At 40.3% G+C, this 27,250-nt stretch overlaps 1 long non-coding RNA gene across 2 annotated transcripts in view; it reads right to left on the minus strand.

Annotated features, from left to right (window-relative positions):
* LOC110340302 overlaps positions 1-23,821 on the minus strand; it is a 79,417-nt gene extending 55,596 nt beyond the window's left edge. The window contains exon 1 of one of the 2 annotated variants that reach the window (XR_002382085.1): positions 23,456-23,821. This is a non-coding gene — a long non-coding RNA (uncharacterized LOC110340302). The remainder of the gene's footprint in view (positions 1-23,455) is intronic. The other variant, XR_002382084.2, reaches the window with a different exon arrangement.
* Positions 23,822-27,250: the final 3,429 nt, after the last annotated feature.

A 27,250-nucleotide genomic window follows, 5' to 3' on the forward strand; every position in this document is an offset into this window, starting at 1 on the left:
TATGCCCTGATGTCTAACCGTGATGAAATAAGGAGACATGAGGTTATATAGAAGCTCACAGCGGAATGGTGAGTGATCGTACAAGTCTTCACATCTGTGAGTTACAAATCTGAATGTATTCAATGTCAGCAAGATTACAGAGACAAGCTAACTACTGATGTGTTATGAGAAACAAGACAAGAAATACTGATAGTATAGCTAAGGAGGTAGAGGGACCAACCAGGACTGAGGCATCCAGGATGGAGGCGGAGACTCCATCAGGTAGGGAGCCAGGAGACTACTGCCTACAGTATCCACCAAATACAGCAGCCAGACCGTGCAGCACAGCTACAGAAGATCCCTCTATCATCACTGCCCAGCTTGCTAGCACAGCGTCTTCTCACTCTGACTTCCATCCCTTACAGAGAAGAAGACAGACTGACAGGACTTTGTGTCGACTTCCTCTTCTCAGTGCTGAGATTTTTGTCTGGTTTGAACCTGGGCAGGTCTTGTGAGGGCTGTCACAGTCCAAACAATATGATCAAAATATTGTATGAATATTTTTCAAATAAAAATAAAATTAATGAATGAATGAATTTAAAAAAGAAAAATGTAGGGTTGGGAATGTTAAACAATTTGTCTAACTTCTCACTACCTAAAGACACATGCCTGTCTAAGCCTAAAGCTTTTGCTCTAGCTACCATATGATGTTATCTTTAAATAATAAACATACAGCTCTTCCCAGAGTCCCTGCTCTACAAATGCAGAGTGATAACAAACTGTGCTTTCCTTCCTCAAGAAACTCAGTCAATAGAAGGAATTAAATACATAAGTGTCTGCTAAAATGTGACATGTTTTATCCCCAGTAACATTCTAATACATTCACCGCAGAACTAGAAAAAAATTCCTAAAATTTACGGAAGATCCCAGAGATAGTTAATCCCAATTGTCAGCTTGATGGAATTTAGAATCATGACGGAAACACTGATCAGACAGATATGAAAAATGTACAGTTTGGTGAGGAAAGAGTGTGTTTAACTGGCAGACAAGACAGATTTGAAAGCAGTTATACTTAATTATTGAAGGGATTAGCACCATGGAAGACAAATCTGATATATTTGCACTTCAAGAACACAGTAGGTGTTCTGGGGGTTAGACCTCATCCACTGAAGCCTCTCTGTAGGTGGATTTTCCTGTCTCAACTGCAGGCTCCAAAATAACCACAAAGAGCTTAACATTACAAATGCTCTGCCAATAGCTCAGGCTTGTTACTAACTACCTCTTACAACTTAACCCAGTTCTATTAATCTATGTGCTGCTCTGTGGCTCATGACTTTTACCCCATCCCATTTTGTGTGTCCAACTCGTTTTCTGCCTAGCTGGCAATTCCAGACTCCGCCCTTCTTCCAGCATTCTCCTGGTCTATTTCTCCTACCTAGCCTTGTTCTACTCAGCAATGGTCATTCAGCCTCTTTATTAAACTAATCACATATATATACACATGCACTCCAACTTCCTGGTCTCCCTCTCCACCCACGGGACCAGAACTAGGACCAGGAAGAGAACTACCAGAGTATTGGACTTACTTGCACCCACCAAAAGGGAGCCCTGGTCCCCTACCCAGTAGTCCAGGAAGAGGCTCTTTCTGCACCCACTAGAAGAAGGGATGGGAAGGAGAAAATACAACAACACACTCAGCCACAGTGTAAAAGAATATTCTGGAGAGCTGGAGAGATGGCTCAGTGATTAAGAGCACTGTCTGTTCTTCCAAAGGTCCTGAGTTCAAGTCCCAGCAACCACATGGTGGCACACAATCATCTATAATGAGATCTGCAGACCTCTTCTGGCCTGAAGGCATACATGCAAGCAGAATACTGTATACATAAAAAATAAATAAATCTTAAAAAAAAGAATATTCTGCAGCAGCTGTTTGTCTGATGAAAATACAAAAAAGAAAAAAGAAAAAACTCTGAAAGGAGATTACTTCAACTGAGCAAGTTGCTTGTGAGTTCCCAGTCTCTGGAAAGACACTGGCAGGGGAATTTTAGCCACCAAACCACTACCACCTGTCTACTTGACACCCACACTCATCTCTTTCATTTTTTTTCTAGTTGGGTTTTAATTTTTTTCTTTTATGGAAAATAGATTTTTTTCCTCATATTATATATTCTGATTATGGATTCCACTCCCTCTACTTCTCCCATTTCCTTCCCACCTCCCCACCCACCCAGATCCATACCCTTCCTGTCTCTCATTAGAAAATAAGCAGGCTTCTAGGGGATAATAATATAGAAATAAAATATAAGATAAAACAAAAACCAACAAAATAAACAAAGAGAAGGAAAAAGACCAAGAAATATAGTTGCAGAGACCCACTCATTTGCATAATAAGGAATACAATAAAAACACAAAACTAGAAGACATGATACCTACACAAAGAACCAAAAGAGTTAAAAGAGAGAGATAAGTAAATAAGTAAATAATTAATTTTTTAAGATTTAAAAAAATCCTGACAAGGAACCCCCAAAGACATAGACTCAAGAGAAGTAGCTGTGCCTTACCCTGCCTCATGCTGTCCCTGCCAGGATGAGATGGGCTCTCAGACTGTGTGCTGCAATAAACCTAGCCTTTTTTACATTGCTTTTGTCAAGTATTTTGTCAATGCAATGAAAGGACTAATACAACCTTGAAAATCCTAAGCAGAAAGAACAACTCTGGAGGCATCAGAATACTTGGCCTCAAATTATACTCTAGAGCCATCTTTGGTGAAGACAGCATTGTATTGACACAACAACAAACATGTAAACTGATCATAGAAGAGCCATAAATGAACTCAAATAGCTACAGCCGATAGGTTTATGACAAACATATAAAAATATACATTAGAGGGCTAGTGAAAGACTCAGCTGGTAAAGACTCTTGTCACCAAGACTGACAACCTGAATTTAATCCCTGGGACCCACATTGTGGATGAAGAGAATTGAATGGCACAAATTGTCATCTGACATCCACATGCACACATACACACAAACTAAACAGAAAGAAATATATTAAACATATATACACACAAACATACATTTATATGTATTAAAACATACACATGCACACATACATACAAACTAAACAGACATGTATTGAAACATATGTACACACAAACATACACATACTGGGGGAAAGGACATCCTCTTCAGCTATGATACTGAGCAAACTGGATACCCCTATGCAGAAAAATGAATTATACCTATAGCTCTGACTGTATAAAACTTAATTTAAAAATACCAAAGACCTGTATATAAGACCTGAACTCTTGGAACTGCTAGAGGAAAATGCAGAGAAGAACTTCATTATATAGGTATAGGTAGAACTTTCTAGAAGGGACTCAACATGCAAAGTAACTACAAGAACTGACAAATTAAAAAGCTTTTGGACAGCAAAAGAAACTATCAGGAGAGTGATGAAACAACCCACAGCATAGAGGAAAATCTCTGTCAAGTACACATCAGGCCAAGAGTTAATATCTAGAATGTACAAAGAACTGCAAATATTAAACACCAAAAATCCCACCTCCCATTCAATAAATGGAGTAATAAGCTGAATAGACAGTTCTGAAAAAGAAAAAGCAGAAATGGACAATAAATATTTTTAAGTACTCAGCATCCTTAGCTATTTGGGAAATGAACATTAAAACTATTTTGGTATTCCGTCTCACCCCTGTAAAAATGGATGTGGGAAGAAGAAACCTCTTCCATTGCCTTTTAAAACTTAAACCTTTGAGTGATGAGCAAAGGGGTCAAGACCATGATGGTGAAACCCACAAAGACAGCTGACCAGATAAGGGGGAGCTCTTGAATCCCAGATTGATGCCTGGGAGGCCAACAGGGGACTGATCCAGACTCCATGAATATTGTGCCAGTGAGGAAGCCACAGAAATCACTGGGGCCTTGGGTAGTAGATCAGTGTTTACCATGGTGTATGAATGAGATATGGGAGCCCATTGGAAATAGAGGGATGCTCTCTCAGCCTGGGCACATGGGGAAGGGCCTAGGTCCTGCCCAGGATGAAATGACAGACTTTAGAGATCCCCCCAAGGAGGGCCTCACCCTCCCTGGGGAATGATGTGGGGATTGGGTGGGGGCTGGGGGACTGGTGGAGGGACAAGGAAGGAAGGGTGGAAAAGGGAGCTGGGACTGGCATGTGAAACATTCACGTTTCTAGTTTAAATAAAAATCATATATTGATAAAAATATGTAACAGGAAAAAACATAAACTGTTATATACCAAAGCATCTCAAAAAAAATTTAAAGTTGGCTACCACAGAGCCCAGCAGCCCACTCTGAGGTATACCCAAAAGCTTCTAAATCCTACAGGAGAAATACTGCTAAGAAAGGGAGCCAGCCTAGAGAACCACCAACAGATGAATGGATAAAGAAAGGCAGTGTGAGGAGACAACAGAATTCTCTTCAGCCAAAAAGAAAAGTGAAGTCATGACATTTGTGGGAAAGTGGATGGACCTGGAAATCATTATACTAATCAAAATGAGCCAGACTCAGAAAGACAAATACCACAACTTAATGTGTGCTGTGCTGCGGGGGAATCTAAAACTAGAAAGGGATCACAATAAAGGGAGGAGAGACGATGGGGGTGCCATAGAGTGTTTTGTCCTGACAGTAGAAAGGGATGATTAACAGGAACAAGAGGACCAACGAGGGGGTGCAGGGGGACAGGGAAGACAAGTGGGAGGTGGACTAATAAGAGCAGAGTGTTATGAAAATGCCATAATTAAACCTACGCTTTGTATGTTCATTTGAAAAATTAACAAAAATGCCAGAAAAGCAACAGCATCATGCATTGTGGAAGATGTATGGGTAATGCAGTACTTAGGCAACCAGCAGAAGTATGTCTACAAAATACTATAGAAAATCAAAATGTGCTCTAGTTCAAGTGGCTCCAAGGAAGAATTAGAAAGAATAATCAAGAATAAAATGGCATACGAAAGTCCTAGCATCAACGCATATACGAAGTATAAATAGCTAAAATATATCAAAGAGATATATATATATATAGAGAGAGAGATCAAACTAACAGTGACTCAGTGACTATCTGGGTGCCTGATGGGACCAGTCAAAGTGGGGAGCAGGGGTGGGAAGTGTATATAGAGAGTGGTGAGTCTGATCATATATAAATGGAATTCCATGATGAAATCCATTGATTTTGTATGCTAACTAAAACATTAATTAAAATACAATTCTAAAAATGTGACTTGCTTAAAATAATCCCACAAAAATAAAATATATATTACAACCTGCAACAATCTTACAATACAGAGAAGAGGCAGACGGGGAAGAAAGAGCAAGCTGCAGGTAGAATACAATACTTGAATGAACTTTAAAGAATGGATGGGCTTCAAGTGCACCTTGGATGACAATTGTCTCCCAGTTCACATATGAGGAGGAAAGGTAGGAAAACCCTTGCCAACAAACACATCTTTCCAGGCTGCTGATTTCAAGCACAGCCCAGCTGGAGGCTTGTTTGGAGCCTAAACCCTCTCATCTCAGCTCTGCTCTCTTTGAACAACACCATTACCAACAACAGCACATGGCAGCTAGTTTGGGAATGTCTTTGTCTGAAGCTGCCTGCTTGCGCCTTGTCCTTGGGAAGGCACTCCTTTCTACCAGCTGCTCTAGGAGGGACTGCTCCATGAACCCCAGCTCACCGTTGTTTAGTAATGCTCTCTGGCTTCAAATTCTGCAGAAGCCTGCTGCTTATTTTATTTTATTTTTTGGTTTTTCGAGACAGGGTTTCTCTGTGGCTTTGGAGGCTGTCCTGGAACTAGTTCTTGTAGACCAGGCTGGTCTCAAACTCACAGAGATCCGCCTGCCTCTGCCTCACACCACCAACGCCCAGCTGCTGCTTACTTATTAATGACTGACACTTACCACCTCCCCCAGTTATTACTGGAAGGATGGTGAGTACAATGGTCAGAATCTGCCTCGACTGTGCTAAAGAAGTGAGTTTTGTTTTGTTTCAATGCATCTCTTCTGGTCTCTACATCTCTTCTTGTGCTACATCGTGCTGTCTTAGGAAGCTTTTTTTCTTCCTTTTATAGGAAAGGAAATCTCTACAGAACTATGTTGACCAATAACTTATTCATGGATAGCCATCTCTTTAAGCTGAATAAAAAGAATTGCTGATTGAAAGGCATTTGTGTCATCAAATTCTATTGCTTTGCAATTTTGCCGATAATTTCTTACACTTTTTGAAATTCATTTCATGTATCACAGCCAGATTAATTTCCTATAACTCTGCCTTTATGTAACATCCCTCCCTAAATAGTTCCCTATTGCCATCATATCTCATCTAAATTCCTCCTTATTGCCTTGATAATAACATCCATCAAATGCCTTGAATCTATCCTCAACTCAAACTCTTTGCTATAGTCAGCAAGACTTCTGTTAGGATATATCTTCACGTCATCCTACACCTGCTCACAAATACCCCCTCACACCCCCACCTTCAGACACAGCTCCTTTTGTCAACCCCAAATCTATTAACTCTCTGCTATTGGTCAGGCAAAGTGGAGGACTTGTGAACATTTAAGGCAAGATCTCGTTTCTCAATAGCCTATATCTTAATAATCAAACCGGAACATGAAGATAAATAGTTCCAAGAATATAAAAATTGCTCTAAAAATGGCAGATGTGAGCCTAGTATAGACTCCAAGCTGAGTTTAATGCTTTAAGTGCCCTTTGCCTTCTTTTCTACCTCCATGGCATCCACTTTGGATATCTTATTCTAGTCCCACCTCATCCATAATAAGCCAGGTCTGTCTCCTGCTGGTCCTTTTTTCCCTTAATTTACAGGATACTCAAAATCTGTAATACAGGAACATAAAACCCTGAATGATACACTGCCATGTGCTGTTCTTGATACTTTTATGCGGGTTCCTGAATTATATTGTGTACATGCAGGGCAAGATGGTAGTCTCCTTATTTACCTCACTGTAGGGTAACTGCTATCGACGTTGTGTTTTATCTAACTTATAGTATAAATGCTCATAGATCAGGTTTTTTTTCATTTAGTAAACTCTCAAAAGGTAATAGAATAGTGAGTTAAATGAGATTTTTAGTGGTAAAGGCTTCAATCTTAAATTCTCATGTCTAAAACATGAGTATGTCTCTAATAGAAAGACTCTTGATTTGGTGGTGGTTTTTTAAGTAATCTGCTTCCTTTACTTTTTCAACAATGATATGCAGGGGACCTGCTATGGTCTAAGGCACTGGCATTTTCTTCCCAAGGTGAACAAAACAGATTGTTTTAAATAATTTCTATTCTAGGAATTCTTCGGGCAGGGTGACAAAATCCATGACTTTGTCCTTCAAGGGCTTCCTAGTGTACTGGAGTTCCTGGATATATTCTACAGCGTGTCATTACAGGAATGTTTAACCAAATAGCATATAACTCATCATTTACGGCATTTTGCTTTTACTTATGAGACCTTTGGTGAGAGAATCAATGAAATGGTCACTGTTCAGGTTTAATGGGACAACTAACAGGAGGAAGCTGCAGAAGGAGTCACTGAAATGTGAGTCTCCACACCTGGTCGTTAGTGCCCAATGTGTTTCATCGATTTTCCTGAGAAACATAAGCTGTGGATGTCCACAAGTACTTCTGTCCTTCGTGTTTTATTCCAGTCGCCAGCAACCTCTTTGATAAGTGATACAGAATTTCCATTCACAAATCAAGGAGGGCAGGGTTTCTCTTACAAGAAAATAAACTGTCCATATTTCTCACGCAAGTCAAACTGCCAGCAGCTCCCAAGGAAATCTGGAGAGAGGAAGGAGAGAGGAGAATGAAGGAGAAACAATATAAATCTCTCTCCACCTTGTCACAGACTGATGCCATGTTGCTCAAGAGAATGTGAAGTGTCAAATGAAGTTAGGGCAAAATTTGATAACAATGAGCTTGGGATACAGCTCCATGGTCCAGCACTTGTCTGGCATGCATAAGGTCCAGTAGCAAAAAAATGAAAAGCATAATTCATTTATTGACAACCAAGAAAAATTCATCCTTTTATAGTCCCAGAATACTATTATTTTTAAATAACAAAAAATACAATACAAAAAACATTTGGCCAATGAAATCCCCCCAATACAAGATAAAAAAATATAAGCCAGTGAGTGGCAGGCATTCTTCAGCATTTTGCATTGTTGGGACAAAGGGTCAGATCTCCAGAGAAGTCTTGACAAAGGATTCCGTTGACCTCACAATATATTTTATGTCCCTCCTCAGAATGTTTAATGTTCACAATTATGTGTCAGACCTGAAAGTTTCAGAACACCAAGCAAACTGTCCTCCTGTGAAAGGCAACCTGCAGAATACACTAAAGTGGGACTCTACTGCCCTCTGCTGGAAATATGGCAAAGCTCCGTTTCTGAATTCTGGGTAGAGTTTTGAGATCTACTAGTGTGTGCAGCTGGGGAGCTCTGTCGCACTGTGCACTTTTGGGCACACAGTAGGAGGCTCACACCACGCATACTTGCATAAACCTCATGGAATTTCAGATAATCCAGTTCACAATTTGAGCTTCTTCTAACTAAATTATCATTAAGGTAAAAAGGCAATTTTAAAATATTGTTAATTATTTTTAAGTAGGTCTTAGACACTCAATAAAATATTATCAATATCTATTAATGTTGGCTCATAAGACACTGAGACACCAGAAGAGTAATCCCTGCTTTGCGCAGGACAGCAACATTACAGAAACCAACACTTACATATTTTATTGTTTGTAAATTTGTTTGGAACATTGCTTTAAATGTGCATTCCAAGTATAAATTTCAATGTAGGTGGATTAATTTATAAATCAATTTGTATTTGTGATGATTCCTACGCAATGTCAACTGCCTGCACACTTAAGCTGCATCCTTGCAGAGAAAGGCCTCCTACATTCAAAAGCAGTAAAATTGTTGTGGGCAATTTCCAGCCATAATGACCACACTCCAAAGAGCAACTGATAATCAGCTTCACTCAAACCCAATCCACTTGTAAGATGAGAGGCACCCCAGCTTTGCCCACACACCCTCCCAGCACTCATGTATAGTGTATACAGTGATCTGCATTACAGGCAAGTCTCAGCATGCACATGTGGAAAAGACTGTCCATGCTCTCTCTCTCTCTCTCTCTCTCTCTCTCTCTCTCTCTCTCTCTCTCTCTCTCTCTCTCTCACACACACACACACACACACACACACACACACACACACAGTGGTTCAAGTGGTTCAAGATATAGAACTGTGACCTAAACTTTTCCAGGGTTTCAACATAACTCTTACATAGAGTAATGAAAGCTAAAGAGAAAACATTTACAGCTTCACCCTGGATAGAGCCACTAACATATCCATAACCTTTCACTCCTCTTCATAGTGGACATCTGTAAAATGAGAGTCATATTAGTCCAGCTGAGATTGACACAGGCATTCAAATACGCTATGTATATGTGCAGCTTCTTGGTGGTAAGAATAAAGTATTCAGAGGAGTGTTTTCTCAGTTAGTCTTTTACAATATAGAGCTCCAGTTCTAGATGCAGACAGAACCACCTGCACACCCCAGCGCAACTCCAGAAAAATACAGTACCATCTGCATACCCCTGTGCAACTCCAGAAACACAGTACCATCTGCACACCTCTATGCAACTCCAGGCCCAAATTCCTCAGTTATTCTGAGATCTTCATCAATCTGCTCTATAGTACACTCTCCACAATGTCCCTTACTCCTCATGACCGTGAAGCCTCGTGTGTTCATATATTAGAGGAATAAAACCAAGATAGAAAGAAGAATTGGATTCCTTCTAAGATCTCTTGGGGGAGGGTCTAGGCCGTGCCCTGGATGAAATGACAGACTATGGACACCCCCATGGCGGGCCTTACCCTCCCTGGGGGAAATGAGAGGATATTGGAGGGGTTGGTGGGAGGGCATGGGAGGAGGGGAGCGAAAGGGAGAGGGACCTGGAATTGACATGTGAAGCAACCTTGTTTCTAATTTAAATTTAAAAAGAAAAAAACATATATTGAGAAAAAAAGTGTTCGGAAGATAGAGAAAACTGTGTGCCCATTGCTGTAACAGAAACTGAAAGGCCTTGCTCTGTTCCTTTCCTTCAGAAGCGAACCTTGCCCAGTGGATTCACCCAACAGCCCAGTCCAGGACCCCAGCCCAGTAGGCTCTGCAAGATGTAATGAGGTGTTCATTACAATCACAGCTCTACTCTTCCTAGAGATCTTACATGGTATTGGTAGTTGTGTAATCCCCCAGAGGATGCCCATCAAAGACATCTTCCCTCTTCATCATGAGAGGGATCATTTGCTATCTTGGTGAAAACACACCCACAGTGTCCAATGTATTCTTAAAATTCTGCAGGATTTGTGTTTTGCATTGAGAATATGAACATATTACCAGAAGCTGCAGCTGAGCACATTAAAGTAAAACTAGCTAAATAAATTAAACCACAAAGTCTAAAAAAGAGAACTGCCTTTGGCAGGCTTGTGAAGGGCTGCTGTTTAACCACAGCAATAGTCTATCTCTTGGCACCTTCTGCTCTACATTCCCCTGCTTTGTGTGTGTATATGGGGGTGTTCTGAAATATTGCCAATCCATTCATATTATAAGGTGCTATCTACCTCATTTTACTCTCTTCTGAATTTATAGTACTATTTAAAGCCATGCTAAGATCTATAGTGTAATATTACTACAATTTAGTCCTTACAGACATCCAGCATCTTCAGGATCCCATTGCCCAGAATATATTACAAAGATATTTCACTATAAACTTAGTTGTCTCTCAGAAATGAATACAAACAGCACCTTGTTTGATCTAATTAGAGTAGGATGGAGCTTTCAGCTGCCTCCGAAACTTAATCATGGGTGACCTATCACGAATCGTTTCTTCCTTAGCTGCTTTCCTACAAGTAACCCCACACACCCACACAATTCCTGTCTCCTAATTACTTTTGGTGGTGTGTTTGCTTGTCCTCTGGAGTGATTAGTTTAGCAGAATCCCTGCCTGGAGAATGATTTTTGGATTCACTTGTGTTGATTTATTTACTCACCAATGCCACAGTAGCAGAGCCAACCTTTAGCAACAGAAAACAAATATTATCATCATTATATCTTTGGTGTCAAACATATGCACAAGTGTGGATGAAGATATGTTGCCTTAAGAATTCTGAGAATATTTTATAACATCTTGTGTCCATGTGCCTTCTGAAAAAGATACCAATATAATAAATGGCTCTTTTTAGAAGTAATGTCTTCTTGGAGTAGTGCTATGCAAACCCAGCACATTCAAATTCTAACCAAATACATGTCAAGAAGAAATATCACTGCAGAGGACAATACGAAAGCACTAAGCTAGAATTTCCTTTTATCTACCTGAATTCACATGTATTAGGCATATTGTCTCCTTACACTGTAAACCAGAAGGCATTCCTGCTAAAGAATTTCAAAAACAGCCAAGCCATCTTCCCACATGACTTGTGTGGCATATACATTTAGATATCTGTCTACATTCAACAAAGACTGGTTGTCTAGCTTCTGTTATATCGTCCAAGTAGGAAAATATAAAAGTGTTAATGCAGAAGTTTTTTAGAAGACGCTGACAATACCCCCAACTGGTTTCAGAACATCAAAAGCTCACTGTAGGGGCCTGGAGATATAGCAGTTGTAGAATATCGGCACAGCACTAACAAGGCACTGGGTATGAGTTCCAATCCGACATAAACAGGTACACCTATAATCCGAGAACCAGAGAGATGGGGCAAGAGGACCAAGAAGTCAAAGTTGTGTTAAGCTATTTGCAGTATTTACAGAGTTTGAGGGAATCCTGGTTCGCATGAGATCTCCCCTGCCAAAAAAAATACATACATGTATACATTCATACATACATACAAGATCACATTTGGGGGGAAATGTTCTACATTTCTTTTTTTCCTTTCTTTTTTTTATTCTTGAATAAAAACCAAAACATCCCCTGCACCAAAAAGAGGTCCTTTTAATAAAATTGTCACTGACCACTTTGGGGGACTCCCAAGGAGAATCATTAAAACATGACATTTCAGAGTAGAGCAAATTGGCAAAATAAGGATACAGTTACATTCTGAATCATTTCTCCATAGCATAAGAATCCTGAAAAGTGGACTTCTGGATGGAGTTCCCTGAGAAAGAAAGCTGTCTTTTTTAGTTTTCCTTTTCTTATTTTCAGATCCATCAAGTCTTAAACTTTCAGCAGCAATAAGAAGTTTGACAGGATGGCTGACTCTAAGAAGCAGAATAGATGAGTCATTTTAACATGCTTGCCAAACAAGTATTAATTCCCATCACTATTTTTAAAAACTGACTTAATAAACATTCTCCTGAGGATGGATGGGAAAATTTCTCCTCCAGTAGTGGCACAATCAGAGGGCTAATGCCAGTTGCAAATCTTAGTCTGATCTTTACAGCAGTAGCCTCCAACTCTCTACCCAAGGGGAAAACAGAAAATCTGAAGCAAGAGAACCAGACATTTTTACTGAGATTTGTCATCAAAAAAAGTCTAAGGTCTTAATTAGAAGAGTAGAGTACCTTGTAGATTAACTACCAACTACTTACAATTTTGTACTATCTAGTGATAACTTACAATTTGTGTTTTTATTTAGCTAGAAATAGATACTTCTGTCAATCCCTTCCCAGATCCTTCATAGACTACCTCAATATATTTGCCATTATAAACTTTATTTTTCTGTGACACAAACTAACACCCACTATTTCAAAATTTAAGACAATAGCAATGTATTTCTCAGTTGTAGTGGCATCTCGTTCCACCAATAGATTTGAGATACTGGCCTTAGGTTTTGGCGTTGGTGTGCGGACATGAACCCTTATAAGGAAGAGGGAGGACCTCCCTCTATCTCTTGGGTGGTGGTCTGAGCTTCCTGTAGTGCAGCATCCCGCACCTCAAGAGCCAGAGACTGCGGTAGCTATTTACCTTCATTGTGTGAGTGCTCCCCAAATAAATATCTGTTATTCTTTGATTTGGGCATTTGTGGACTTCCCTAACCTGCCTATACTCAGTCATGCCTGATGGCTGCACTTCTGGGTTATTCAAGAACTCAAGTGACAGATGCACAGCATTCTAACATAGGGTTCCACTGCCAAATTGGGGGGGGGGGGAGAAAACAACCTCCAGCTGCTATTCCATACCTCAACCCAGAATGCACGCAAGTAACAAGGACACTCAGCTGCAGCCGGGACTAATGGCATGGTTTCAACAGAACTAGAATAGAAGCCATGGCATAAGTGAATACATGCACAGTCAGAGAATATTTCTAGAATACCTGGAAAACCTTTCTCTGAAGATCAGAAACATCCTCCTATATTCATTCAAAATCAGGTATACTCCAGCTTTGGAGAGAGTACTGACCAAAAAGAGATCTGCCCTCTCCTATCCACTAAAATTGAAAGCCCTGCTGCCAAGATGGCTCAGTTGGTAAAGGCAATTACTGCAAAAGCCTGGTGGCCTGTAACCTATTCCCAGAACCTATACAAAGGTGGAAGGAAAAAAGAAACTCTAAAAGAATGGTTCTTTGACCTCCACATGCCTATCATGGCAAAAGCACTCACACATATCACACATACACACACACACACACACACACACACACACACACACAATGATGTTAATATAATCCAAAATTTAAAGAATAGAATTGAAAGCCATTAATAAAACTGATGGGTATTTCTAAGGAAAATTAACATTTTTCTTATCAATGAAGTATTGGTGTATGGTGAGAGGGGCTCCCACTTTAGAACAATAATCTAAGTCTAGTTCAAGCCTTTATTACCACTTTAACCCCCCCCCTGTGTTTTAGCGTTTGGTTATTAACAGCAGCCAGGTCTGGTAACACATTCCTTTAGCTCAGAATCCTTGAAGGCCAAGGCAGGAGAATCACAAATTTAAGGTCCAACAGGACTATAAAAAGAGTTCTAGGCTGGAAAGAGCTATACAATGAGGCCATGTCTCAAAAACACAAAGTAGATGGATAGATAGATAGATAGATAGATAGATAGATAGATAGATAGATAGATAGATAGATAGACAGACAGACAGACAGATAGATAGGCAGGCAGGCAGGCAGATATCCAGCCTATTAGGGGACTTGTATATACTGAATTATAACCTTCCCACGTTAATGCTTTCAGAAGATAGTCTAAGTGGGTCTGTTTGATCTTCTCCAAGGGGGAATTTAGATTCCCAGTAGTTGAACTTTAAATATCATCTCCATGCACCTAAGCTAATCTTTTTCTTACCTAATCAGGTGTAGCTTTAGCTGTTGTGTAATGTGACCTCACCTCTATCCCCCCCACAACTGACCTAATGTATATTAGAGTTTGTAAAAACTTGTGCTGAGAGATAATGGTTTCGGTTTAAGTATGCCTACCCACTCAAGCAAATGACTTGGGTAAGTGATTTAAATGTTGCCCATATTGCCCTAAAATTTGATGCCAGTACTGCCACTATTCTGCAACTCTAAATCTGGACCAGTTGCGACTGCTTACATTAATGCACCATGATAGACTGGATCTGGATGACTCCCAGGGTGAATCATATAATGCAATTTTATCTTTACTTAACTTTACTCAGTGAAGCATGCTCACAGTCCCGACTCACCATACAAGAAAGAACATTACTCAAATCCTTCAAGCTATGAGAAATCACATTGAGAAGTATTAGGGTCAGCCAAGGCAGTATAGAGAACAAGGCAGAAACACGGGCAAGGGTCTTTGTCAGGGTTACTACATTAAAGACAGGGTAGACTTAGTTAGCTGGAGTAATTTCAGTGAGAACTGAGTCAGTGTGAACTCCTTAGCTCTGCAGTTCATAGCCTTGGTGTGACTGAGACTCCAGAACAGAGCAGTGGTGGTGCACACCTTTAACCCCAGCATTCAGGAGGCAGAGGCAAGCAGATCCCTGAGTTTGAGGACTGCCTGCTCTACAGAGAAAGTTCCAAGATAGTCAGGGCTACACAGAGAAACCATGTCTCAAGAAAAAAAAAAGACTACAGAATGGCAAACCGGTGACACCCCCCACCCCTTCATCCCCGGTCTCAAACTTCCTGGATTGTTTGGTTTGCAAACGAAAGGCATGCTTGCACATGCTTTCTTCACCATTCCTAGGAACTGGCTAACCCTGAGAGAGGCCAACAGACCACTAAGATGCCCAAACCATTTGAAGCACAGCCTCCCAAAGTCTTAGTCCCATCCAGGTTGCTCTGTCCCACTATAGTATCCCAATCCTTCTCTGTCCCATCCCAAAAGATTGTTCCTTCTAAATTACAGGAAATAACAGTACCAGCACATCTCTGCATGCAAGAACATTTGGTTCCAGAAGGCCTGCTTAAGAGCTGAAGTCACACATCAATCAAATAATCAGGCACATGGAGAGAGACGGTGCCTATGGAGAGAAATGAGACAAAGATACATGCTTGGCTGGGGCTGGTGCATCCAAATACCAATGAAAATTCAGCTACAAGAATTGTCAATTAGTAAAGCCAAACAATGCTTTGTAGGACTACATAAAGATCTTCACAGATGAAGATGGGGAGTGCACACTTTGGGCACACCCCACCACATACTCCTTAGGAAAATGTAGGAGTGAGGGTAGGGATTCTCTCACGTTTCAGATCTAAAAGACATCTGCAGCACCCACTGCAGGAACTATGTGAGAGTCCATCCACAGGCCTCTGCCAAAACACCTAATGGAAATAGCAGTCCAGAAAGGCAATAGAAGTGTCACTCTTAGGGCACTGATAAAGCCCCTTTGCAACTGGAAGATGAGGACAGGAGAAAAAAACGGAGGAAGGAGAAACACACTGGGATCACAAGGACAGCACAGGAGAGGGTGAAACTTACAGGCGAGGGTGAAACCTACGAAGACCACACATCTGAGAACCCGGGACACAGATCAAGACTGAAGCTTGAGCTGGGCTTGGGGCCCACATTCAGAATCCTAGAGCTTAAATGGCAGAAGCAGGAAAAGCAAGATTTTAAAGCCAACCTGGGACACACAGAGGGTTTGTCTCAAGGAGTCAAGACAAACGATTGCTACATTCCATACAAGCACATAAAAGCCTGTTTGTGCGTGTGACATTAAAGTTCAATCAAACTGCCCATGAAACAAAAGGCACCAATGAGAAGGGAAAGGGGTGACAAGTAGGAGAGGGGACCCTGCTGGTAATAGATGCTCAGAGCTTAATAAATACTTGCATTAAAGTGTTCTTATTATTTGGGTACCATGTATTTAATCATAAGATCAGAAAATAAGCCTCCCTCAAACATACTACCACCAATTCCACAAGCTCCAATGTTAGTTAACAAGTCACAATGTAATACTGTTCGAGGAGTTACCAAGGCACACTGAGAAACGATATGAAAGGAAAACCTAACGCTGAGGGTAGAGCAGACTTTAAGAAAAAATCCTGGAAAACCTCACACCCTTACACACAGGTATTGCTAGAGGAATTTAAGGAATGTGGGCACTGAGGGTAACCATAGCAACTACCAATTTTAAACCCCATCCAGTTCCTCACTAGATGAACAGAAATGCCCACACTAAAAGCCTAAAAGAAAAGGGTACTCACTCCCAAGCTTAAAACCTTCCCAGTTCAGTCTTTACTGCCATCCACAAAGTGTCTGATTCTCAAAAAATTACAAGGCACATGAAGAGGTAAGAAAAAAAATGTTCCCAAGAACCAAACAACCTCTGTGACAAGATTCAAATATGATGCCAATATTACAATTATCTGATGAAGAATTTAAAACAGCTATAACATGTTAAAGCCCTTACTAGAAGTGGCAGAGCATGTACAAGATCAGATGTGTAATTACAGCATGAGATAGAAACCATAGGAAATATGCAAGTTCAAATCCCAGAGGTGAAAAAACACAATAGAGATCAAGAATACATTCTAAATTGTCAGTCAGTTTCTTATCACTGTGAGATCAATGCTTGAAGCAAACAAATTAAAGGATGAGAGTTCAGCTTGTGGCTTCAGACATTTTAATCTCTGGTCACTTGGTTTCCTGGTTTCTGGACCTCAATGAAGTGAACGCATGGGCATGTATGGTAGAGAAAGTCACTCACTATGGTTTCTGGGAAGCAAAACCACAGGAAAGATTCAGGAAAAGACATCCTTTCAAAGGCATATCCTTCAGTGACCTACTTCCCCAGCTAGGCCTCCCCTATGAATGGCTCATATGGTATCAACCCTTCAGCAGCTAACTCATTAATGAGATCTTGGTCCTCATGATCCAACCACCTCGTGTTGGCCCCCACCTCTGAACACTGCTGTCAAAGGGACCAAGCATTCAACACAGGAGACCCAAACCATTAGAAACTGTTTCATCATGCTCAATAAAATCCAGAAAAAAAATACAGTGACCTCAATGGAGTCCTGAGGGATAAAACCCAAAGGGGAAAATAGTAACTGTGAGATTAAAACTATGTGGCCCAGTATGTGCGTAATTGGATTATCAGAAGCACAAAACCTGTAAGAACAGGACAAAAGAATGAGCCAAAGAAATAATAGCCAAGAACGTCACAAAATCAATGATAAACACCTGAACTCAAATCCAAGTAGAGCAGAAAACACTGACAGAGACATACGCACCTATGCATTGCACATTTGAACTATCAAAACAGAATTCATGTAATAGGAAAGGAGAACAAAAGGGCTTCTAACCATAAAAGAGAGAACCAGCTGGAGGCCAAGGAGGAAGAGGGAGTTTGGTTGGGGATAGGAACAGAGTATAATGACATATACATATAACAATGCCACAATGAAACATAATACTTTGTACATTAACTTAAAAGGTCATTTTTTAATTGGAATATCCTGAAGGCAGAGCAGAAAACCCTGTTCTAGTTAAGAGAACTGTCCACAAAGTCAAGCGCTGGTTGCTCTTGTTTTACAATACCTTTTCAAAGACGTTTAAGATGAGATGAGATCCAATGGCAGAAATAGCTCTTTTCAGAGCAAACAGTGGGTTTGCTTGTAGCCTTGTAAGATACAGTGTCTTGACAGCAAGGGCTGACACATTTTGTTCGTTATAAAAATCTGAATTCTACATCCTACAACATGATCCATGAAGGCCCATTGACATCAGACTTCCTAAGAGCTGGAGGGAGGTGGGATTGAAGCAAATGTGCCAGCCTTTCTTACTCACCAGACCATGAGAAGTAGTTATTTTTTCTAATTCTAGAGTCTTTTGTCTGTTGCCAGTTTCTGTGAAACAGTGACAGACTAAATTTTTGACTTGCCAGCATGTAAAATTACAGACTATTTATATTTCATTAATTATAAAAGGGGACAAGACAATTTACAGTGTATTTCACATTAGAAATCACATAATACAGAAAACAGAGGCTAATATCATAAAATCGCTGAAGGGAAAAAATCAAACCAGTGTTCTGCTTCTTGCAATATTTTCTATGTTACAGGTACATAATTCAAAACAATAAAGTAGAAATAAAGACTTTCTCAGACAAATAACAACTGAAAGAATTCATTACCAGCTTCAAGAAAGGTATCCAGGGATAAGGAATATGATACCAGACAAAACATGGAATTTCACAAAACCTAGAAGAGAGTTAGAATAAAATAAATGAATACTGGAGTCCTAAGGTACCAATACCTGCCCAGTCGTCTCTCAAGCTGACATTTTGACCCTTTGCCACTTGGATTATGTTAATGTGAGGTAAACCTGACCAATATTCACCTTTTTCTGAGTCAAGGGGAAGATTACATTCTGGTCCCATCAGTTAGGCAAAGATACATGATGGCTTCTACCGACAAAGAGGGAGCAATTGTGACATGTCACTTTTATCCTGAAGCTATGAAAAAAGTTTGCTCTGTCAAGAATATGGTTCTTACATGGAGTCTGTAGACAGACAAGATTAAAGTGTTCTCAGTCACTGATTCCTGATGTAGAGGACAAGGGCAATGGCAGGTTGCCCGGATTCACAAATATTTTGTACATAGTGTGTTAAGCCATTAGGGAAACAATCAACACCAGACATAAACAACTATCTATAGTTTTCCTCCACCTCAAGCACTTTCTGTATTTCCAGAATAATGTAAAGGGAAAGAACATTAGGTGGTAAGGTAGAACAAAGCAAAACCTTGAGAGGGAAAGTACTTAGGAATACTGGTGGTTTTTACTTTGAGGGTAGCCTCAAGGCTGTCTTGCTCTGATGGGCATGAGCATAGCTATGATAACAAGGCCAACCTGTGTAATCTCACTTGTATTCCTCCATCAGGACAACTCTATACTAAAAAGCAAAGTCCTCAATGTGATGAAAATCTTTCCATTTCACAATCAGTTGGAAATGCTGTGGGCCCACAGCCAGAAAGCATTCTTACACTAGATCTTTTTTTTTTTCAGCGCCCTAAATTAACCAGCTGGAATTCCCTTTTATGTGCCAACCTACTCAGTCTTTCTTTTAATGGGAGATCTGCCTCTCATCACAGACATGGAACAGTTCATTTTTTTGACTTCTCTCAAAAAGCAGACTTTCTGGTACATAAGCTCGAGAGGGTAAAGACAGATCCCAGAACACTTGGTTCAGACAGGATATATGGTTGCCGTACACAGAGCAAAGGAGATTTTGGGGTGCCTGCCTTCACTGAGCAAAACTCAATGGTAATATCCAGGGACACCACGTACACAATCAGTCAAGGGAGAAAGAGCTGATACAAATGAAAATTCAAACTGATTAATTCTATCAATGACAAAGAGCTCTGTGTCAGCAGACACAGTGAGCACAGTGCTTTAAAAGATGAAGCTGGGAATTTTCTGGTACCTCTTATTCAGGGAATTATTCCATACCATCTAAAGATCATCCTAAATTTTTAGAAACTTAAAATCAAAAGGCAAATCTGAATTATAGTAATATAAAACTCAGGTAACAGAGACATGAAAAAGGTTTTCATTTATTTTTATTAAAAAACACTTATACATGTATCACATGCCTGGCCCTGAATAAACCTAACTTGTGCAGTAAGTGATAATTTGAGATACCAATTTCCTTTCCTACCTGTACCTCCCCACGTCCCCTGTGCAGCAGCAAGGACTCTCCTCCAGGCTACAGGTTCAAACTATTCATTCCCCTCCCGTACCCGCAACAGCTGTGCTGCCCCAACAAGTTACTGAATCTCTGTGTTTCCGTTTCGTTGTCTACAAAACAGGACTAACAGCACTGGTGGTATGAAAAGTAAAATACAGAAAGTTCAGGACAGCATCTGTATTATGTTTTTAAAGGTTTCGTTTTACCCAGTATCATTTGCTATTCACCTCTGATCTGTTCAGATTGGTAGTTCTTCTTTGTGTTAGAGAGAACGCATTACATTAAAGAAAGCAGAAACATTTTTAAAGTCACTCTGAGGACCCAAGGGGCTCAACATCCTAGCATTCAAAGGGTGGGCAAAGCCAATTGAATGGGGGGCTCCTGGGTCAAAACCCAAAAAAAAGAAAAAAGTAGTTTGCAGTAAATGATAGGGCTGGTGGTACAACACGTGCAAGGCGCTGGATCCAGCCCCCAGCACTGGGAATAGACTTCTAAGAGTTGAGTCTACACATAAATCCTTTGTTGGCACTGGCCAATCACAGCTAGAAAACCAGCCATGGTGGTAGTGCACATGGTACATTTACTATCAGAAATAAGAGCCTTTGCTCTTCCTTCTTGTCCTCAGTGTATCTGAGCTATTTAACTGGCTATAAAGATATTAAGTGAATTTTTTGCTTAAAATATTTTTAACATGGAAAGAGATCTTTTAATCACTCTGAACACTTCTTTCTTTTTTTTCCTCAATATATGTTTTTATTTAAATTAGAAACATGAATGCTTCACATGTCAATCCCAGCTCCCTCTCCCACCCCTCCTCCCTTGTCCCTCCACCAGCCCCTCAACCCCCCACCCAATCCCCACATCATTCCCCAGGGAGGGTGAGGCCCTCCTTGGGGTGATCTCCAGAGTCTGTCATTTCATCCAGGGTAGGACCTAGGCCCTTCCCCATGTGTCCAGACTGAGAGAACATCCCTCTATTTGGAATGGGCTCCCAAAGGTCATTCATACACCATGGTAAACACTGATCTACTACCCAAGGCCCCAGTGATTTCTGTGGCCTCCTCACTGAGACTACATTCATGGAGTCTGGATCAGTCCCCTGTTAGCCTCTCAGCCATCAGTCTGGGATTCAAGAGCTCCCCTTATCTGGTTGGCTGTCTTTGTGGGTTTCTCCATCATGGTCTTGACCCCTTTGCTCATCACTCCTCTATCTCTGTCACTAGGATGAGCACTAGGATAGCTGTATTTGATTCTCTACTTTTGTAAACTGATTTAAAAAACTAATTTGGTCATTCTTAGTTTGTGGTATTTTGCACTTGAGATGGGATATATCAAATCAGTCCATTGTAAAAACATACTCTTCCTCAGAGAGGTCAAAAGTTGTCAGACATCATGCAGGAATAACCTGACCTTGCCACTCCTGTGCCAAACTGGTCATCTCACTAGGAAGCAAGGTAGCTACTTTTGTTTCAATTGCCCATACTTTGGTCCTAGCATCACTTTTTTTCATATTTTAGCATTCTGAAATAACATTAACCTTTCGATCTAGAGCAAAAATAAAACGGTGGCTGTGTGTATAGTTCAGTGGTAAAACTCCTGCCTAGCATTCACAAGGCCATGGATGCAATCCTCTGCACCACAAACAAACAAAAAAGAGACAAACTTGGCATCTGCAAGGTACTGTTGTAATAGCTCTTAAAATTTTCTATTGCAAATGTGCACACGTATATGAAAACATACATATCTTGGAATAGATGACAGAATTTTCAGAAAACAAGAGAGGTTACTGTAACTCTATAAAGGAATGTCATTCAGGCTATCACATTCTGCATATCAGAAATATTGAGCTGTTTACCTTTCAGATACTGATGACCAAGTGGAAGAACAAATTTGCACAAAGTGTTTTTCATTGTGTCCCAAAGTTAGAGCTACCTACTCTCAATGGAGCTAAAGGGGTCCAGAACAAGAGTGTGGAAGCCAAGTGTCATCATGACACTGTACATCATGACATGAACTAAAAACAATCCTGGCGAAACCTTAGACTTTGAGCATGACAAAGGTTTACACAAAAATTTTAAGACATAAGGGAACATACATTATTGTCAGTATAAAAATTGACTATGTTTAACATGCCTTACACTATAAAAACTATGTGTCTTAGTGTTGTGAATTGCTTTTATAATATCAGTTCCATAAACAGTATCACCTGGCACAGTCACTAGAACAGATAAAAGCTCCTCGATTTCAGATGCTAATAGTAATATGGACAACACCTGAGAAACACAGCTCTAAGTTCTTTATAATAATTATCAACTTTGGTTACATTTCCAAATTGGGGGGGCAAGGTGATTCAGTGGGCAGGGGAACTTAGTGTTGACAGTCAGGTAGAAACTAAGGGTGAAAGAGAGAACTGATTGCCAAGAGTTGTTCTCTGAGTCCCATACACGTACCTTGCAGCACACACATGCACACATTAAATAAATCAAGGTAAAAACCAATCTCCAAAACTGAGGCTTAGCTGAAAAGGGGAAGGGGGCTTGAAAACATAGCAATAGAATATTGTTCCAGTATTCTAATGTAATCATAAGAGGCATTTAGTTTTCAGTTCACAATTATTTTCACTTCCCAACTGCAGAATAACTGGTTGGCACACAGATTTTGCTCATCGAAGTCAATTAGTTCATCCACATAGAAAGGAATGTAGGTAGGTAGGTATTTCAGAAACTTAATTCTAGTCCCACCCTACACTGAATCTGCCCTGGAAAAATTGTTGGAGACCCATTTTCATTCGATTTATGTGACAGTTAAGTGTCTCACTCTAACACTGCTTGAAGTTCTGTGGGGGAAAAAAAAGTATCTTCTAGATTGTATTCAACCACAAAAGAAAGTTGTCGGTTGGAGAATTCTGTTCTTAAAATAACAAAATACCTGTGTTTTGAAAGCTAACCTATACTCCTATCCCTTCTTAGATTATGTTTTATTATTCTGTTTTGATTAGAACTCAGTTTCATAGCACCCTTGGGTGCCAGCATGAAGAGTTAGAGTCAAATAAATTTCCGATTTGTGGGCCAGTGAAAGTCTTGGCACCTCCACTGTGACCTCTATTTTCACTCTGGAGTTGTCATTCGCAGGGCTAGAGGTTAAACCAGCATCCAACATTCTATATTATTTTTTCCACCCTGGAGATGTCAACATTTAAAGTCACACAGCAGGTGATTATAAATAAGTACAAATCAGATACAAATGGGGTCATCTTTGATCTCTCCAGTCTGATCTATTCCTTCTTTATCAACAGAGAAGGGATTCAGTATCACCATACACTCACCATTTGCCAGTCGCTAGCTTCTGGAGTTTAGGTTCCTGTGCTGGTAAGTGGGATTAGTTAATCAAATTTAATAAGAAAGACTCTGGCTCTTATTCTCTTCTGCTGATGAAAATTGTTTTACAACCTTGTTGGTTGTTTTTTACTCTTTACTTTTTGGGAGCCTGACACTCAGGCTCTCAAATAAATGCACATGGAGACTTTTGTTTCTTATGAATGCCTGGCCTTAGTTTGGCTTATTTCTAGCCAGCTTCTCTTATCTTAAATTATCCTGTCTACCTTTTGCCTTATGCTTTTACCACTCTCTATTTCTGGTATATCTTTTCTTTCCTTCTTATTTCCTTCTAGCTGTGTGACTAGGTACTGGCCCCTTCTTTTCTTGTTCCTTCATTTCCTCATCCCAGATTTCTCCTTCTATTTAGTCTTTCTGCCTGCAAGCCCTGCCTATTCTTTCTCCTGCCCAGCTATTGGCCATTTTGCTCTTTATTAGACCAATCAGGTATTTTAGGCAGGCAGAGAAACACAGGTTCACAGAGTTAAACAAATGCAGCATAAAAGAGTGTGACACACCTTTTCATCATCAAAACAAATGTTCTCCAGCATAAACAAATGTAACATATCTTAATATTCCACAACAACAAACATAAAAGAAATTTGAGCCATAAGGACATGTGGACAGTGCAAACACCTTTTCTCTAAGGATTAGTCTGAGTCAAATCTACAGGCCTTTGGACCAGAAGAAACTCCACAATTCTTGGAGGCTATTGAGTTGATCCTATGAGTAAAGATGCTTCCACAGAGCTCATTCCCAGACCCATAGAAAGCTGTAAAACAAAGGTCTCTACAGATCTCTTCTCTGACTCCACATATGCTCCCATACACTCACATCATGCACATGTACATGCACACTTACACACACACAGACACACACACATATGTGTGTGTGTGTGTACGTGGGCACTCAATTTTTTAAAACTCTCAAATGTTTGCCTCATAGCATCATATAAAATTAATAAGCACTCATTTAGAAACAATGGACCTTGTAACATATTATATTAAATGATGGTGTAAAAGAGAACAAAATTTAGAATCAGTAGTATAGATATCAGTTGCAGCTGACTAAGTGAGTAACTGTTGCCAAGACATTTGACCTCTTACACTTCAAGTTGAAAACATATAAGACTGAAGGGTAGATGAATGGTGGATTACTTGCCCTGCCCAGTTTGTGCACGGCCTTAGTTCAAGACCCAGTACAAGAAATAAACAAATAGTCGGACAGACAGACAGACAGTATCATTGCCTAGGAACACAAAGCCAAGCAAGTATGATGATATGTGTTATCATGCCAGCACTGGGGAGACAGAAGCAGGGGGATGAAGAACGAAGGCCTAACCTGAGCTGCATAGTAAGGCCTTGTCTCAGAGATGGAGAAAGGGGAAACAGGGGTGGAGAAGAAGGAATATGTGGAGAAAAGAAGGAGGAATGAGACATGTGATAACCACCCAAAGGATTATTTGAGAATTTTGAAAGATAATTTTTATGTAATAAACCCAAAGTTCATAAACACATTTTATTACTACTCTATTTATAGTGGTCGGTTTACTGTCAACTTACTACAAATTAGAATCGCCTGAGTAGGTAGCCAGACCTGAAGAATTCTCTTTATTGCCTTGATTAACATGGCAAGGCCCACCCCCAAATGTGGGCAGCACCTTCAGGTAGCAATCCAGCACCTCCCAAAAGGAATATTTCAAAAAGAATTTTTAATTTATTAATTTATTCGTTTGTTTTTTTACATCCTGGCTGCTGTTTCTCCTCCCTCCTCTCCCCTCAGTCCCGCCCTTTCACCCACCCCCCTCTATTCCCATGCCCCGACCTACTCTTCCTCTGTTTCTGTTCAGGAAAAGTCAGGTCTCCTATGAGTATCAACAAACGTTACAGTAGGACTAAGCACTTCCTCATGTATTAAGGCTGGGCAAGGAGACCCAGTGTGAGGAGTAGGGAGTCTACATGGGACAGACCAAGGCACTCTACATACATGCTACAGCTGTGTAGCTTGGTACTCTCGTGGGACTCCTAACAGTGGGAACAGGGGCTGTCTCGGACTCTCGTACTGTCTTTTGGGACCTTACCCCTCAAAAAGAATTCCGTTCTCTCCCCTTTTGCTCAGTTGGCCCTCCTCCTGAGTCGATTTGACCTATTGGAAAGGCTGCTGGCTCCTTCACTGCTAGAAGGATCAGCATCGCCAAGCTTTCAGCTGGCTCTCAAGGGACTTTTCAGGCTTCCCGACAGCCTGGGACAACTGAGGCACCCAGCTTGTCAGCTTGTAGAATGAGTAACTATGGGTTGCTGCCTCTCCCACCATAAACCCCTGATCCTTCTGGGACTACTCTGCAGTTGAGCTGCTCAGCTTCAAGGATGGAGTGCGAGGTTCTCAGTGTCTTGAGAACACACACACACACACACACACACACACACACACACACACACACACACACACACACATAACCTCGGTTTCTTTCCTGAGATTTGAAGGGAAAAGCCAGCCCCCATAGGTAACTGGTTTGAACACTTGGTCCCCAGCTGGTGACACTGCTTTGGGAGGATGTGGAACCTGTAAGAAGGAAAACTGACTGAAGGAGGTGGGTCACTGGGAGCAGGCCTGAGGTTTCACAAATACTAAGAAGCTGTGTATGCAATCCCCAGTATTTAAATTGTAAGTTTGTGTTGCAGGGAATGCCAGACTAAAGGAAGACATCCCCTTAAAAAGAAGTTCCTCCTACTAAACAGTTACAACAAAATTAGTCCAGCATAGTATGTATGAAACCACAGCTAGGTAGCTTGGTCCAAACTTATGGCTAGAATCCATATTTTGTTGGCTACTTTTAGGAGTACTTGTAGTTCATTGCAAATTTCAAAATACAACATGCCACACATAAATTATACAAAATACAAGTCAGCTTTGTGGTATGTGTGCTGCTAAACCTGTCAAGCTGGACCTCTAGGACAGGAAAGTAGGCTAGCTGCCCAAACCTCACCTACAGAGGTGAGCTCTAAAGTTGCCTGACAAGGTTGTGGTGTCTAGTCCCTGGAAGACTTCAAACAGAAGCTAAATAACCCTCCCCAATAATTGTTGTAGCAGGGAGTTTTATTTTGTTACATAAATGTACATCATCTTTGGCTTTCAAAGCCAGCCTTGATAGCTCAGTGACAAGTTCATGTGACCACCGCTGTAACTAATAAAGTGGATAACACTTGGTAAACCTAACTAAACAGTTCAAGATTCAAGTGAGAAATTTCAGGCTATATAAAATTCTCTAACATGTCCATGGTCTGAGTATAGCTTCTGCCTTAAAGGATTTTTTTTTCAAAAAGCAGTCATTTCAAACTTTGATAACCAATTTAAAAAGATGTAGGATGCAATTATTCTCATCCACTACTAATTTAAAAATTGTGGTGGGAAATTAGGACCCTTCAAAAATAATCTATTTTGGCTCGGTAACTTCAGAGATCATTCTGCCTGACCTTATTCTAGCACTAAGCGAAAGCATGTGCAAGGAATATGCATATACAAAAACTCAAGTGGAAGCTATTTGTACTTGTTAGGATTTCAAAATAACCTTAAGGTTTAAAATTAAAACATCAGATCATGATTACCCATTTAATCTGGTACTGCGCAAATCATTAAAATCCACGTCTGTAAAACTTCATTCACAGAGGGAAATTCACATATTTGATTTCTAAAAGAGACTTAAAATCCATTATGTTGAATGATCTCAACTTTGTTCTATATTAATA

This window comes from Mesocricetus auratus, unplaced genomic scaffold, assembly GCF_017639785.1.
Source record: "Mesocricetus auratus isolate SY011 unplaced genomic scaffold, BCM_Maur_2.0 Super-Scaffold_100026, whole genome shotgun sequence".
Taxonomy (NCBI): domain Eukaryota; kingdom Metazoa; phylum Chordata; class Mammalia; order Rodentia; family Cricetidae; genus Mesocricetus; species Mesocricetus auratus.